This window comes from Petaurus breviceps, unplaced genomic scaffold, assembly GCF_028583685.1.
Source record: "Petaurus breviceps papuanus isolate PSGF00001 unplaced genomic scaffold, PetGlider_PUasm1.0 176, whole genome shotgun sequence".
NCBI classification, from domain to species: Eukaryota; Metazoa; Chordata; class Mammalia; order Diprotodontia; family Petauridae; genus Petaurus; species Petaurus breviceps.
The window spans coordinates 1742845-1759126 of record NW_027185771.1 but is presented as its reverse complement, the minus strand read 5'-3'; the positions used below and the strand labels follow the sequence as shown (position 1 = coordinate 1759126).

At 40.2% G+C, this 16282-nt stretch overlaps 1 long non-coding RNA gene and 1 other non-coding gene across 2 annotated transcripts in view; both read left to right on the top strand.

Annotated features, from left to right (window-relative positions):
• Positions 1-16282, top strand: part of LOC138159258 (uncharacterized) — a 1259001-nt gene that overhangs the window by 557552 nt on the left and 685167 nt on the right. The window lies entirely within an intron of this gene.
• Positions 5443-5548, top strand: LOC138159660 (U6 spliceosomal RNA). Its single transcript, XR_011167943.1, has one exon. It is a non-coding gene; the product is annotated as a U6 spliceosomal RNA (small nuclear RNA).

Here is a 16282-nt window from a genome sequence, read left to right as displayed (position 1 = left end):
AAACCTAGCTTGGGCAAACTAGATCACTTTTAGAGGAAACAATTATTTTCAATTAATCCCTCATGTTCATATGATGCTTATTTGAAGATGATCCGCATTCTACCCCTTTCTAGACCCTACCATCTTCCTTTTCTTCTTCAAGATTGGACATCACACAAACACACACACACACACACACACACACACACACAAAGATTGAACATTGTTAAAAGGTATAGGTTGAATTTTTTTTTCACTAAAAATTTTGCCTGTTGCAAATTCCTTCATGTAGAATCCCAAACTAGCTTTTTTTTTTTTTGGAAAAAAAAAGCACCTATTTTTCTTTTATTCCTTCCTTTGTGGGTCAAATGTATTTTTGTTCTTCTATTTTGCACTGTGTCTAGAAAAGGAAAGGAGGCGGAGGGGCATAATGATTGAGCCAAGGCAAAGAACCAGGATGAACCAGGATGAACTTGACTGAATTTTCATATAGGCTAATATCCTCCCGTCTGTCCTCAATCCTGCCCTTCTCTGGTTTCTTCCCTCTTCCCTCTCTCCCCACCTCACAAACAAAGGCAGCATCTCGCTCAGATAATGCCGGCATGTGTCAGAAGCTAACATTCTGGGAATGCGCATGACGACCTGCTCTGTGTAACAGACGTCAACCCCAAACTATACAGAAGTAGCTACATCTGTTTTGGCTTTGTTCGCAGCACAGAGGGGAGGGGGGGTGCACTCTATGGTCAAGGGCCAAACTACATGTCATATTTCATTACCTTCATTAGCTACCACAGAAAGCTGCATTAAAAGAAAAGGTTGGAGTTAACTCTTGAGCCCCCAGCCTTATCCAATGCATATTTTCTTTCTTCTTTTTCTTTTTTTTAAACCTTTATTTGTCTCTGGCTTCTCTCCCTGTACATGCCCTTGCCCTCAGTTTAGCAAAATTGCAAACCAGCCTCCGTGCCCACAGTTTTGCCCTCTCTGTGCATAAGAGGTAAGCTACTGTTCCATCCATTCCAGGATGCCTGCACATCTGGAATCCATTATGGAAAAACGTTATTGTAAACCCAAAAAGGAAAGCGTTATTTAGCATTAATAAAACTTTCCTTTCTTGTTTTGTCCACAGTTGTCTTTTCCTTTCTCCCCTCACATTATGCCTGTGATTTAGTATTGCTCATTCTTTTGGCAGGGTCTTTGTGCTGCTTGAGTGAGGGGGCTCCTGCTTATTAACAAGACTCCTGCTTCTTTGGGGCTTTCTTTTAGCATCTTTGGCCAAATGGAATCATCTTGTTCTCCTCATCTTGAATCAAGAAAACTTGCTTCCTCATATTTGGGGAAATGTGTTTATTGAAATGTGTCTTTAAAACATGGGAATAAATGCAGATATCTGCACAGAGTGTGCCCTTATTCTAAATGCTAATGAAAAATGGTCACTTTCTGCATTTCCTATTGAAGGTTTCTTCATCTTGTTTTAGATATTTTCTGTCATCATTCTTTCCATGTATGACTATTTTAAAGAGTGAACAGTTAAGGAATATTTAATGGACTTAAAACATATTTTGATCATGGGAAATAGGAATCTAAAACAATGATCCTCCATTTTGACTTTACTGAGATGGAGAAAGAAATGACAAACCACCCCAGTATCTCTGCCAAGAAAACCCCAAATAGGGTTGTGAAGGGTCAGCAATGACGGAAACAACTGAGCCACAACAAATAGATTACATGCTAACTGCATACATACATGTGTATAGGTGTAAATATAGCAATCACTTTAAGGTTTGCAAAATTCTTTACAAATATTATTTATTTTTCCTTGCAACAGTTCTGAGAGGTGGCATAATGGTCCTTGTTTCAAAAATGAAGAGACTGAGGTGGATAGAGATTACGTGACTTGGAGTACATGGAGTATTCAGGGAGTGCCAGTACCTCTGGTGTGAAAGATTGCTGAGTCCTTTTCAGGACTTTGGGGTCCACCCCCCAACTCTCACCTGTGGCTCCAAGAAGCTGTAGCATGTAACAGTGACCGCACCTGGGTAAACCATCTCGGCAGATGGGCTAAACCAGGTTAAGGGTAACCAAACTGGCCTCAAACCTGTTGGTGAGTTAGGGGGGTGTCTTCCCCAAGCATGAGAAGACTTCCCTGGTAGAATGGGTGGGTGAGAACAATTTTTTCCAATAGTCATGAAGGTGGCTGAAGCAGGCTCTGTGGGATGCTTAGAGCTTGGTCAGACTTCAAAGATGCTGAGGTCATCCACTGCATCTTGGGACGATTACCAGTTGTCTTGACTTTTGGCCTGCCCCTGGACTTTGGATAGTCTGGAGAAGAGGATGACCCTGACTTTGTGTAACTGTCTCACTTCAATTCAATTCACCAGCAAGTCAAACATCAGCCCAGGATGTCACTGGTTCTCTTCAAAAACAAACAAACAAACAAAATGAAAGATAAACAAGTGACTTTCCCAGGGTCATACAGATGCTAATTTTCTTGAGATAGGATTAGAACTCTGGTCTTTCTGCCTCCCTGTCTAGAGCTCTGTCCCCTATACCATCTTAACTGCCTCTAAAAAGAATTTTAAAGTGATTTGAAAGCTTCTGATAAAAAGTGTTACAGATTAGTGCTGAAATGATACTATTTTCTTTTCATTAACATAAAGCCATGACATTTGGCTTTTTTAGTCTAAAGTCCAAAAAACCAAGTCACAAATATGCTGTGTCAATCAGACCAGCCATGGATAATTGAAATTTAAGCACAGGATGGCATTGATCTAAAGGTTCTGTTATCGGGACAAAGCTCTTGGACTTGCCAGGAATATATCTACCCATTTACCTGTAAAATCTGATCATAGGACATCCAGAACTGGAAGGCACTTTAGAGGTCATCTGGTCCAGGCCTCTTATTTTAGATGAAAAAACTGAGGCCCAGAGAGGTCAAGTGAATTTCCCAGTGCCACATAAGTATTTATATTTGTTTTAGAACTATTTAAAAATTATCTATTCAGTGTTATTAGCATGCTAAAATATAAATATATTTAAGACTGTATCACATGTTTGCTCTTAGCAAGGTTCTAGAACAGTATAGGTGGGGTACCAATTGACAGAGATTCACTAAAAGGAAGCTACCAAAGCTTATATTTGCATATGCAAATGAGCAACAAGGTGGTACAAAATTGGCATAAGTTCCAGAACATTTCTGTGTTGATTTGGTGGAGGGCATGAAAGATTGTTATTTTGACAACTGGACCATACTAGGCTGGGGGAAGGGGGTGAGGGTGAAGTGGAGGGAGAAAGAAATTAAAGGACAAAAGGATATGTAAGTTCAGAGTTACTGAAACTGATTCTTTTACATTTTTCTTGAGCTTCTCTAAGATGAAGACTGCTCTGTCAATGGCCACAGTACCAGTGTCCAATGCTATCCCTCCAATTATGCAGATCAGTTTCAATGTGTGAAAATTGAAAATGCAGGAAAATATGCTGTGATTTGGCCTTTTGTATAAATTGATATTTCATGTTACTATGAGCCCATGATGTATATTTCCACTAAGACTCTATGGGAAGTTTGCTGTTCTTTAATCTCCATAAGATCCAAGACATATTCTGGGCTTAAAGGAGGGACAAACATATACAATGGCTTTTTCATTCCAATTTATAACTGTAGAATGGCCAATCCATTTCTCCTCCTCCACACCCCCACCCCCACCCAAATTTGTCCCCAAGTTTGATCCCACAACGAGACCTTTTGCATGGCAAGTTCCAGCCTGGAGCAAATTTTTATGGCTAAATTATAAACCCTTGAAAATAGGGGTTTATAATGGAAACGCTGACACAACCTTAACTCTAACGGCGAGAGTGCAGTGCGATAATAAATGAGGCAGAACACCAAAGTGCTGCTTTTAATTTATCATTTAGTAGTAGAAAAAAGCTTGTTTACCTCTTCTTTTTCATCTTCTTCTCTGCTTCCAAGACTTTCAACCATTATTTTGAAATGTATTTTATAATAAAACCTCAGTGGTTATGTTGCCTAGGGCTTGAGTGTCCATTTTCAGGAAAAAGGGAGAGGGAAGGAAAGGGAGAATGTGTTTTTTTTAGACTTTAAAAGAAGCATATTCTGTTGACTGATTGTATTTCAGTTGTACAGTTGCTGCTTTGCAATGTATTTATTATGGCAGGGATTTTAAAAAATGTTACTGGATCCATTGGACCAAAGAGATCCAGAAGCACCTACCCAAGAAATCCAATTTTGACATATTTACAACAAACATCAGGGTAGTAGCCTTAATGATGATGAAGACAATGATAGTTATAATTGTTATTATTATGATAATACTTGCCAAGCCCCCTAACGCTTTCATTTGAGATGCCTGGAGCACCTTTGTGGTTTTTTATTAGAATTTTCCAAGTCAATTTTCAATTCTGTAATGTAGGTTAGTTCAAACATACATCTTCCCCTTCCCCACCCCTTTACTATCAGGGAAACTGAGCCCAATAACTTGTGACTAGGGCAATTTTCCTTAAGTCACTTAGAATATTCTCCTTCATAAACTCCACTAGCTAAACTGACATTTTTGGTGTTCCTCACACCAACATTCCATTTCCCACCGCCATATCTTTGCAGAGGATTCTGCCATGCCTGGAATGTATTCCCTACACATCTCTAAGTCATTAGAATCCCTAGTTTCCTTTAGAGTTCAACTGAGATGTCATCTCACACATGTACACTGCTTTTGGTCCCAAAAACTGATAGTGTCTAAGTTCCCCTCCCACCACAATTGCCTTGTATGTATATATGTGTGTATATATATATATATATATATATATGTGTGTGTGTGTGTGTGTGTGTGTGTGTGTGTGTGTGTGTGTGTATGTGAATACACACACATGCACTTATGTTGACACTCTACCCCCTGCCCCAATAGAATGTAAATTCTTAGAGGGCAGGGATTAATTCATTTTTCCCACCTTTGGATACCCAGTGTCTGCTAAACAGTAGGAACGAAATAAATGCTTGTTGATTAATTGATCACTTTATAGAATATGAAGTCAACTTCCCCTGGCTGTATCTTAGCAGCCCTAGAGTTAATCTAGTAGCCATTCCCCCCCATTTTAGATATAGGGAAACTGAGGCCCAGAGAGTATCTCACATCGCTGGGTTAGGTCTGCTAATGTCGAATCCAGTACTTTTCCTATTTCATTAGGATGTCATTAGTTAACGAAACCTCCTTGTGCCCAATTGGCTTTCTTTTCCCTCTAAAGTTTTGCACAGGCCAGTCCTTCTGCCTAGAATGCCTTTATCTGTTAGTGGATACTCAAGGATACAAATTCCCTATGAATACCTGGAGAATAAGTGCACATATTTATACCTACATGAGAATCCTCTTTAATGAGATGATGCCTGTCATTTGACAGAATTAGGAACCATTCCCTAGTAAAAGGTGGTCAAATGCAATTAGAAAACTGTTTTCAGTGCTTGCTTCAGCAGCACATATACTAAAATTGGAACAATACAGAGAAGATTAGCATGACCCCTGAGCAAGGATGACATGCAAATTCGTGAATGTTCCATATTTGGGGACAGCTAGGTGGTGCAGTGAATAGAGTACTGGCCCTGGATTCAGGAGGACCTGAGTTCAAATCTGGCCTCAGACGCTTGACACACTGACTAGCCTTTTGACCTTGGGCAAGTCATTTAACCCCAATTGCCCTCCAAAAAGCAACCTCCCCCCGAAAAACCCCCAAAAACAGTTTCCAAAAGAATTATTGTTGTTCAGTAGTTTTTCTGTCGTGTCCAACTTATCATGACCAATTCAATAGTTTTTCTGTTGTGTCCAACTTGTCATGACCCCATTTGGAGTTTTCTTGGCAGAGATATTGAAGTGGTTTGCCATTTCCTTCTCCAGCTCATTTGACAGATGAAGAAACTGAGTCAAACAGAGTGAAGTGACTTGCCCAGGGTCACATGGCTAATAAATGTCTGAGGTCAGATTTGAACTCAGGAGAGTAAGTCATACTGATTCCAGGCCCAGTGCTCTATCCCTCTGTACTACCTAGCTGCACACAAAAGAAGAATTATACACTATAAATGACTATATGAAAACATGCTCCAAATCACTAATAGTGATATTTAATAGTGTTAAATACTAATAATATCAAGTATTAGTAATAGTATTAAGTATTATAAAATAATAGTATTAATATTATTAATAAATAACAGTATTGATGCTATTGATTGCTAATTAATGCTAATAATATTAATCACTAGAAAAATAGTATTAATGCTATTAATTGCTAATGGATACTATAGATTATTAGTAATTAATGATATTAATATTATCTATTAAGAGTAAGAGAAATGAATATTGAAACATCTGAGGCCTTATTCTATTTATCATGCAAATTGACAAAAATGATATGAGATCAGAATAGTTAATGTTGGTTGAGTTGTAGGAAAACAGGCATAGAGACACATGGTTGGTAGAGTTGTAGTGTGGTCCAGTTGTCCTGGATTTCAGTTTGAAATCATGCAAGGAAAATTACTAACCTGATCTCACTGTTGGGGCATATGCCCCAAAGAGGTCAAAGACAGAAACAAAGGTCCATAATATCCTGAATATTCATAGCAGCTCTCTTTGAGAAAGCAAAGACCCAGAAAAAAAAGTGGACGCTCAGAGATTGGGGGACAGATGAAAAAAAAAATTAGCTGTGAATGTAGTGGAGTATTATTATCTAGCATGAAATGATGAATTTGAAAAATTCAAAGGCACAAGGGAAGACTTATATGAATCAATGCCGAGTGAATTAAGCAAGCCTGAGAATACCATATATTGTTGACTGCAACAATGGGCATGGAAAGATCACTAAAAGGAAAATGAACTTTGAGTAACTGGAAGACAGTTAAGGGCCCGGAGAAGAGGTCATGAAACATTTCTCTTCCCTTATGGAAGAGAGGTAATGGACCAGTCGGGCAGAATGTTGTATACAATGTCAGATATGGCCTTCATATCAGGCATTTTTGCCTAATTACTTTTCATTGTCAAAAATGAGGCTTCATTCTGTAAGGGATAATTTACTACAACGTAAAACAGATTAAAGACATCAAAAAATTTTGTTGATGTTCAGTAGTCTCCATCATGTTCAATTCTTCATGACCTCATTTAGAATTTTCTTGGCAAAGAGACTGAAGAGGTTTGTCATTTCACTCTCCAACTTGTTTTACAGATAAAGAAACAGAGGTAAACAGGATTAAGTGAATTGCACAGGTCCCATAGTTAGTAAGTGTCTGAGACTGGATTTGAACTTGGGTCTTCCTGATTCCTCCCAGCACTCCATTTTCTGTGTTACCTAGCTGCCCTAAATTTAAAAATAAAAGAAACAAATAAATCAAGATAAACGTATAGGTCCGGTTCAGTCTAACTGTGATGTTTTGGGGTGAGCCACATCTGAAATCACTTACTGAGATGTCCAGACCAGATAATCATAGAAAGCCCAAGTCCCTGAAATCTCATCAGGTTTATAACATAATAAACTTTCATTAAGATGAAGCCATATCAAGACTTATTCTGCTTATTTCCCAGAGCTAACTAGATGCTGATTGAATATTAAATGAGTCAAGTAAGACACCAGCTCAGTAACATTTGCATGAAGAAAATTATCAATGAGTTTGGAATGCATTGTTTCACATAGCTGCTAAGGAGTTGAGTGAGATTTATTGTGGGGAGGGTTGGTTTTGTTTTGGTTTTTGGTCAATGTATCCAAAATGGGGCTTGTGACAATGGTGGGCCATTCACATGCTGGTGAATAAATAGGTATACCATGGGATCTTCCATACTGATTCTAAAGGGCCTCTAATTACACTCAACCATCTGTACTAGAGAAGGGTTCACACACTCAGGTTGCTTTTTTCCTCTCTAACAACTATCTGTTTCATGGATACAGGGCAATTATTTCTTTTGCATTTCAGAGGGCAAAGGCCATTTATCCTTTGCGGATATGTACATTAAGGATAGAATGGGGTAGCTGGTCAGGGAGGGGATCCTCCTATGAAAATGAATGTCAGAGAAGGGATAATATGTGATTTTTGCCTGTGAAGGAAGCAAAGATCTTTATGGCCTTTCTCTCTCTGTAGTCTTATTTTTGTATTCTGTGATTTCATATATGGAAACTCCCTTCCCTCCGCCCCCCCCCCTTTGAATCTTTATACATGCCATTTCCTCTGCTTAGAAAGCCTTTCCAAATTCCTCTCTGCCAAGTTGTGTCTCTCAGTTTCCTTCAAAATCCAGTTCAAAACTGGGTTTAACGATGTGTGACTTATTTTATAATGGAAAATCTGTTCCTGTAGCCTTGTCTTAGCAATGTGATACAAGTCAATAAGCATGTATTAAATATCTACTATGTGCTAGCCACCCTAATAGAATAAAACAATCCAATAAGCAATTATTAGGCACTTAATATATGCAGAAAATTTCTGCCTGGGTTGGGAGAGTTGTAAAACTGAGATCAGATACAGCCTGTATCCTTCTGGAGCTCATGATTTATTTGGAGAATAAAATACAGACAAGTATGAAATTCTATAGCACATCTTAAGTACTGCGGGGAGGTACAAAACAAAGTGCCATGTGGGGGAGGTGGGTGTCACGTAAACTTTCCTGGAGGGGCAGCCTTTGAATTGTACTGTAAAGGAGAGGATTTTTAACATTTCTGTGTTTATGGACCTCTTTGGCAGATCTGTGGACCCCTTCTCAGAATATTTTTTAAAATACATAAAATAAAATACATAGGATGACAGATTATACTGAAACGTGATTATAAAAATATTAAAAAGAAACTGTCAATTCTAGCTTAGGAATTCCAGCTAAAGGATAGGTGGAAATTCAATAAACAAATAGTAGGAGAGAAGACATTTCAGGCATGGGTCACAGCCTGGGCAAAAGCATAGAGGTGGGAGAGTATAGTATGTGTTTAGGGAGGCAAAAAAGACCTTTTGACTGGAAAACTCACATGGATGGTTTGAATATCTGTTAATTGATAATATGAAATAAAAATGGAAAATTAGGGTGTTTCCAGATTGTACAGTTCCTTGAACACTACACACCAGGGAGCTACTGAATATTTTTCAGCTGAAAAGAGGGACAGGAGCAGCTTCAGGTATAAAAAAGTTTCTGACAGCAGTAGAATGTGTGATGGATTGAAGGGGAGGGAGAAAGGAGGAAGGGAGAGTGATAAAGAGGCAAACAGACATATATACTTTACACTCTAATAATCTGAACTACTTATATGTTCCTGCTATTATCATTTATGTCTTATTCATGTGCCCTGATCTTTTCCCTCCACTTAAATTATAAGCTACCAGGGGTCAGAGGCCCTCTCTTCTCTTGCTCCTTCGGGCAGCCTTCTCGGCATACAGCTTCACTCAATAAATACAGTTGCCTGCCTACCTGCCTGCCTTCCTTCTGCAGGGTCATGGGACCCAGGGCACAATTCATCAGCATTAGCAGCCCTGAAATCAAATATTTCGTGAGGAACAAGAGAAAGCAGTTTGTTAGACTCCTCCAAACATAGCAGGCCCAGCTCCGCATGAAGCAGACCTCCTCCACCCAGCTCTGGCCCCAGGCGAAATTGTAAAATTGACAAAGTTTTCTTTGGAACCTTCCTGCCTCCCTGTGTGTGCCTTTTATCCACTTTCAGCTGCCTGGGCAATCTAAAACCTTTCCTCCCTCCTTTCCCTCCCACTCCCCTTAACCCCCCCAATACTTGGCGCTTTCCTGATGGCCCGGCTTCTCCTATCAAAGAGGAAAACCACCTGATAAACTCATCCTCAATGAGGAGATGGAGGAATAACAGGTTTTTCCTCTCAGCGATAGTGTTATTTTCAAAGAGGTCTATCAGGAGAGTTCAGCGTTTCCAAATCATCTGTTTACATTTTGCATTCCCCCAGCAGAATGTGAGCTCCCTGAGGATAAGGTCTCTCTGGATCTGTCTCTGTCTCTCCCCCTCCCTTTGTCTCTCTCCCTACTTCTCTCTCTGTCTCTCTCTGTCTCTCTGTCTGTCTCTGTCTCTGTCTGTCTCTGTCTCTCTGTCTGTCTCTCTCCCCCTCTTTCTCTCCGTTCATTTGTCAGTCAGTCAATGATCATAATTGAGCATTGACTATGTGCCAAACACTCTGCTAAGCCCTGGGGTATAAATAAAGGAAAAAACAATTCTTGCCCTCAGGAAATTTACATTCTAATGGAGGAAATGATACATAAATCACATATAAGATCTATAGACAAAGGGAAGTATATCTCTATCTGGGGAGGCATTAGGAGTAGTGGAGTGGGGAGATCAGGAAATGGAATTTGAGTTGAATCTTCCAGAAAGTCAGAGACCGAGGTGTCAGGGAAGCCAGGAGGTAGAAGTGGGAGGGAAGGCATCCTAGGGGGACAACAAGTTAGATTGCAAAGTGAACTGAATGGAATAAAGTTTGCAAAGACTGGAAAGGTAGGAAGGGCAATGTTTGAAAAGAGCTTTAAATGAGAAACAGAAGATTTTGTTATTTGTTCCTGGAGATATCAGGGAAACAGTAGAGTGTAGTGACTAAGGGGAGAAGACATGGTCAGATGTACACTTTAGAAAATTCACTTTGGAAGCTGAGTAAAGGGTAAATTGGAGTGGAGAGAGACTTGAGTTAGGGAAACCCATTAAAATGCTATTTCAATAGGTTCTTTAAATGAGAAATGTTGAGCGCCTGTTCTAGAGGGGTAGCTATATGAGGGTAGAGGGTAGATGTTATGAAGATTCAAAGGAAGCAACAAGAGTTAGCAGTTAAATACAGGAGATTAGTGAGAATGAGGAGCTGAGGATGACCCAGACGTTGAATAGGAAGATGGCGGTGCCCTCAGTGGAAGAGGGAAGCATTGTGGGGAAAAGATTATGAGTTCTGTTTTGGACATTTTTTTTTTGTTTCTTAAGAAAAGAGTTTATTGAAAGGATGTGAAAATAGTAACATATGCCTTCAACAATAATTAAGACATTTGGTTCTAGATGTCTAAAAGGTAGTTGACAGTGTGAGACTAGAGTTCAGGAGAGAAACTAGGGCTGGATATATAGGTCCAAGAAACATCTTCATAAAGATTATAATTGAACCCAACTGATGAGATCATCTACTAGGGAGTATAGAGGGATAAAGGGACCTATGATAGAACTTCGGGGTACATTTAGGGTCAGAGAAATGACATGTATGATGAATCAGCATGGGAGATTGTAGAGAAGTCATGCAGGCAATTAGAGAATCAGTGAAAGCAATATCACAAAAACATAGAGAGAGTGATTAGGAGTAGAAGCTGATCAATAGTGTTATAGTCTTCAGGGAGGTCTAAAAGAATGACAGAGAAAATACCATTAGAGCTGACAACTAAGAGATCATGGGTAACTTTGGAGAGGGCATTTTCATTTGAGACATGCAATTGGGAAACCAGATTGCAGTGAGTTTAAAAGAGAGTGAGAGGAGAAGAAGTGGTGGTTAAATTATAAATAAAAGCCAAGAAGGGGAGAAAAGATGCAGAATAAAAGCTTGTAAGCATGGCTCAATCTAATGAGAGTGTTTTGAGGATGGGGGAGTTGTGTCTGCAAGCAGCAGGGAAGGAGCGAGTGGATAGGGAACAACTGAAGATTAGAGAAAGAGTGTAAATGGTAATAGGTACAATCTCCTAAAGGAAGCAGGAGAGGATGGGAAAACAGCACATGAAGAGGGGCTTGCTTTGTTGACTGAAGGACTACCTCTTCATCTGAGACACTGGTGAAGGAGATAGTGGGTTAGAGTGATATGAGGAAAGAAGGTGGGGGAAAAGAGAGCACTTTGTGAGTTAACTAAATGTCCTTGGTGAAGCATCAAGGGAGATGCTCCGAGAATGAAGTCAGTTTAGGTAGAGAAGAGATGAAAAAGTTTGGAATAGCTGCTGTGTAGAGCAGGATAGCAAATTAATTAGGGAGAAGTATGAGGCTTGTCTTGAAGTGAGGCCCCGTGAAGATTAGATAAAGTGAATTTGTAATGGATCCAGTCATCATGTTCCAGCTCCATCCAGCAAAACTTGGACAGGAAGGTGGAGGAGGTGGCTGATGGGAGTCATCCAGGTTAGGACTTGACAAGGCAATGATTGGTGATAGCTCAAGGGAACAAGGGATTTGAGAGAAGGAAATGGTGTAGAGCTGACCCAGTTCACACAATGGTGGAGATAAGACAAGAGTAAGACTGTAGCCAGTGCTGGGGTGATGGCCAAGGAAAGAACTAAAGGGGTGGGGGGTGGTAGGGAGGACGGAACTAAATGGTTGTGAAGATGAAGAACAGGGTTAGAATGATAACATTATATCAGATAAAAAATTTTCCAGAGTTCATGAGCATGGAAGAGAAATGAACACTTGTCAGTGATGACAAGGGCAAGGTTGAGATTGCTTCTGAGTATAGGTGAAGCTAATAGTTAGTGGTAGAGTAGGTCATGGGGGTTTAATAGATTGAAGAACTGAGAAGTTGAAGTATTTGAGGGAACATCACTATGTCTGTTGAAATTGCCTAGTATGAGGACACGAGTTGAGGTGATTCTCCTTCCACTTCACCATAAGATAGGACTCTGTCTTCATGTGTGTATAGAGAATAATGGGAAAACATTCCTTAAACTCTTTATTAAGATCTGTGTGCCAAATCCTGCGCTGAACACTGGGGGAAATAATAAAGAAGTGAAGATGTTCTTGGCCTCAAGAAGCTTATTTTCTAAGCTGAGAGACATCGCATACAAGGAAGTGGGGTACAAAAAGTCATATTTTGGTTTGGAAAGTTATAGGGATGGGTAGTGGAGCTATAGGGGAGTAGATTAATACACGCTTTTCAGGAGAATTGGCAGAGTTGATTGGATTATGGTTTTGGAACTGGAAATCAGGGTGAAGTGTAAGATTAAGTCCTTCTGGGTTTGGCTTTAGACTCTAGTGGTTATTCAGTTCTTTACTCTTTCATATCTTCTGGGAAGTATAAGTGAGCTGGCTATTTGTATCCTCAAAATGATTTATTGCATTTTAAGGGCCTGCAGGTCCCTCAAAAAAAAAATAAGTTTATTACCAGGGTTTAGGACAAGAAGAGGCCAGGAATAGGAAGGATATTTAGGTAGGTTACCTGCTAGGCAGCTAGGTGGTTCAGTGGATAGAGTTGGGCCAGGAGTCAGGAAGATCTGAGTTCACATCCAGCCTCAGATGCTTACTAGCTGTGTGATCCTGGGTAAGTCACTTAACCTCTGTTTGCCTTAATCCACTGGGGAACAAAATGGCAAATCACTCTAGTATCTTTGCCAAGAAAACCCCATGGATGGCATTGGTGTGCTATGATCCACGTCTTCATGAAGAGTCCTATATGACTGAACAACAGGTTACTTTCTTTCTATGTGACTTTGGAGAAATCTCTTGATATCTGTTTCTCTCAGTTTCCTCATCTTTAAAATGAGGGGACTGGACTAAATAATCACTGAAGTGGCTTCCAGCTTAAAATCCATAACTCTAAAAAGAGAAAGGAAGCTCATTTTCTAAACATTACCTGTAGACCTAGGGACATGTGACCAGGAGCTTTTGCTCTGAATAATCAATTAAATGAAAATTGCTATTGAATCACAGTGACTAAAACCAGTGTATGAAGCAGTGTATGCCTTTGTGTGTGTATGTGCATATATATGGTATCTATTAGTCTGTCAACTAGCATTTATTAAGTGCTTACTATATCCCAAGCAGTATGCTAAGCTTTGAAAATATAGATACAAGTAGAAAGAAGGGCAATCCCTAACCTCAAGGAATTTTCATTCCAATAGGAATGGCAATATATATTAAAGGAATTTGAAAAGGAGATGGAAGCACAAAGATTCCTTACCCAGAATGCAGTGAGTAACGGCTATTCTCCTAAACTGAAGGAGCCATCCAATCAGAGCAAGAGACTTCAGGGGCAAAGGGGTCCTACAATGTGGGAATTCCAGAGTGGGAATGAGGCTTCTGTTTGGAGACCTGGAGTATGATCAAGGAAGTCTGAAATCCAGCCTGGAGAATAATGAGAAAATATCCTGTATACTTATAATCTCTTCTGCAGAGGAATAGGGTGGGGGTATACAGGGATCTCCTTTACATTAGTGGGAGAGGGTGAAGAATGATCCCAACTCCAGGACTCTGCCAGCCAGCTAGCAGTTGGGGATTGGCCCAGCTCCATGGAGTGAGGTACAAGGATGTAAATCCGATAATGTCTTGCCTTAAAAACAAACAAACAAACAAACAAATAAATAAATAAAGCCATGCTGATTGCTTATATGGACAGCTGGCACACCTTAAGAAGTCAGAGAGGTTCCGGCAGGAATATAATAAGGCCCAGAAAAGTGGCAGCATGAAAGGGATGACCTTTATTTGCAATCATAGCTGAGATTTACAGTTTATTACTGATAGCTTTTATAAAGAGCCATTCAGTTCAGAGGTGAGAGGTTTGTCATCTGGAAATGCAATTAACTTTAGCCTTATCCCAATCCCCCTGGTCTTAGTGTGAGAGCTGCACTCCCGCTCTTCAGCAATATCATGATTTTCCCTCTAATTTCATTTTTGTCTATTGCACCCCCAGCTTCCCAGGTTTCACGCTGTTGCATATTTTTACTGTTATTATTTTATTATTATTGCCATTCCCCGTCATCAGTAGCTAAAAGGCACTTGTGATATTTTTTATTAGGTTTAAATTATTTGATTTTTGAATGAAGAGACCTCGAAGCGGGAAGACTTTTAAACCTAGGGAGAATGCGGGCGTGCCTTGAGGAAGCAAACCCAGCTGTCATAGGTGTTGGGGAAATTAATTACAGGACTAGAGAGGCTGGAATAAAGGTGGGGTTGTTGTTTTACATAGAAGATGATGCACCCAGAGAGAGAGCCCCTCACATACTTGCCCTCCCTGCAGAGACACATTTCGCTATACTGGCTCTGGGAGAGACATGATCTCCACCGTGCACCCTCCAACACATCGGGGTACTGCAGAAGCAAACACAGTTTGAAACAAGAAAAAATGAGAGAGCTCGGCATCCCTGCTGTGTGTGTATGAGAAGTCCCAGAAGGTCTATTTTTGTTTTGCAGGTTCCATTTTATGGCCCTCTCTTGTCTGCTAAGTCAGGTCTGTAGGAATTTAAGAGCCAGACACAAAAGCAAAAATTTAGTACTTTTTGCCAGTTGGTTTAGGGTATTTGAAATATGGCCTAGTATATAGCCTAGTATATTTTCCACAGTAGGCTGCTGCCAGATATATCAGAGGAGAGAAGGGGATCCAGAGCCCATGGCTGCAGATTTTAACCTCTTCAGACTGGAGGAAAAGGAAGCAGATACTGCTTAGTGTCTCATCACTTATCTGTGGGTCTGTGCTTAGTCTTGGCAGGCTGACTTTGCCTCTATGCAGTCTGGATACTTGTGCTACAAGCTGGAGAGCTTTGAAAAGAAATTCATCTAAGCCCTTAAAAAAAAAATTACTCAGAGTGAGGGGAGAGGGAGAGTAGAGAATAACACTTATCATCACCTGTGTTTTTGTCCCAATTTTTATTGTGGCTATTATTTGCTCCCATATTAGAGGTTAATATCCCTAGTCCCCCCCCCCCCCCCCGACTAAATATAGTTGTTCCTTAAATTACATCAAGAGAAATGATCCACCCCCCCCCAAATGGTTTGCATTTGTCCATGTGAAATGGGAGGGAGAGGCTTGTTGATCTCTCCTCATCCCACCCCACCCCATCCTTCCATCACTTTAGCCCCAGGGTGGTAATTACCCTATTACAGTTTTCCCTGATTACAGATGGAAGTTAGACTTGGAGTTTTTATTTGCTTAGTTGAGAAGGGCCAGGGAAAAGGACCCAGAAGGTGAGAACAGGAAGAGATGGGATTATTTAAATGGGTGGCCAACTAGGTCACTTACAAAACATAACAAAAACAATAACACTTTTTAAAAGAGAGAGAAGAAAAGTGAAGGCAAGCCTGTTTGACTGTTCTGTGTATACAGCCTCGGAGCCAGATTGTGGCAAGGTGAAGCTGTTAGGTTTGAGAAACGAAACTAGGCAAAAGTACAAGCCTTTCCCTGGTAATCCCTCCTAAGAATATATTTCCCTTAGTTATTCAATTTCTGAATCTTTTGGATTTTTTTGGAGGGCAATTAGGATTAAGTGACTTGCCCAAGGTCACACAGCTAGTTTTTGTGTTAAGTGTCTGAGGTTGGATTTGAACTCAGGTCCTCCTGATTCCAGGGCTAGTACTCTATTCACTGTGCCACCTAGCCACCCCTATTTCTGAA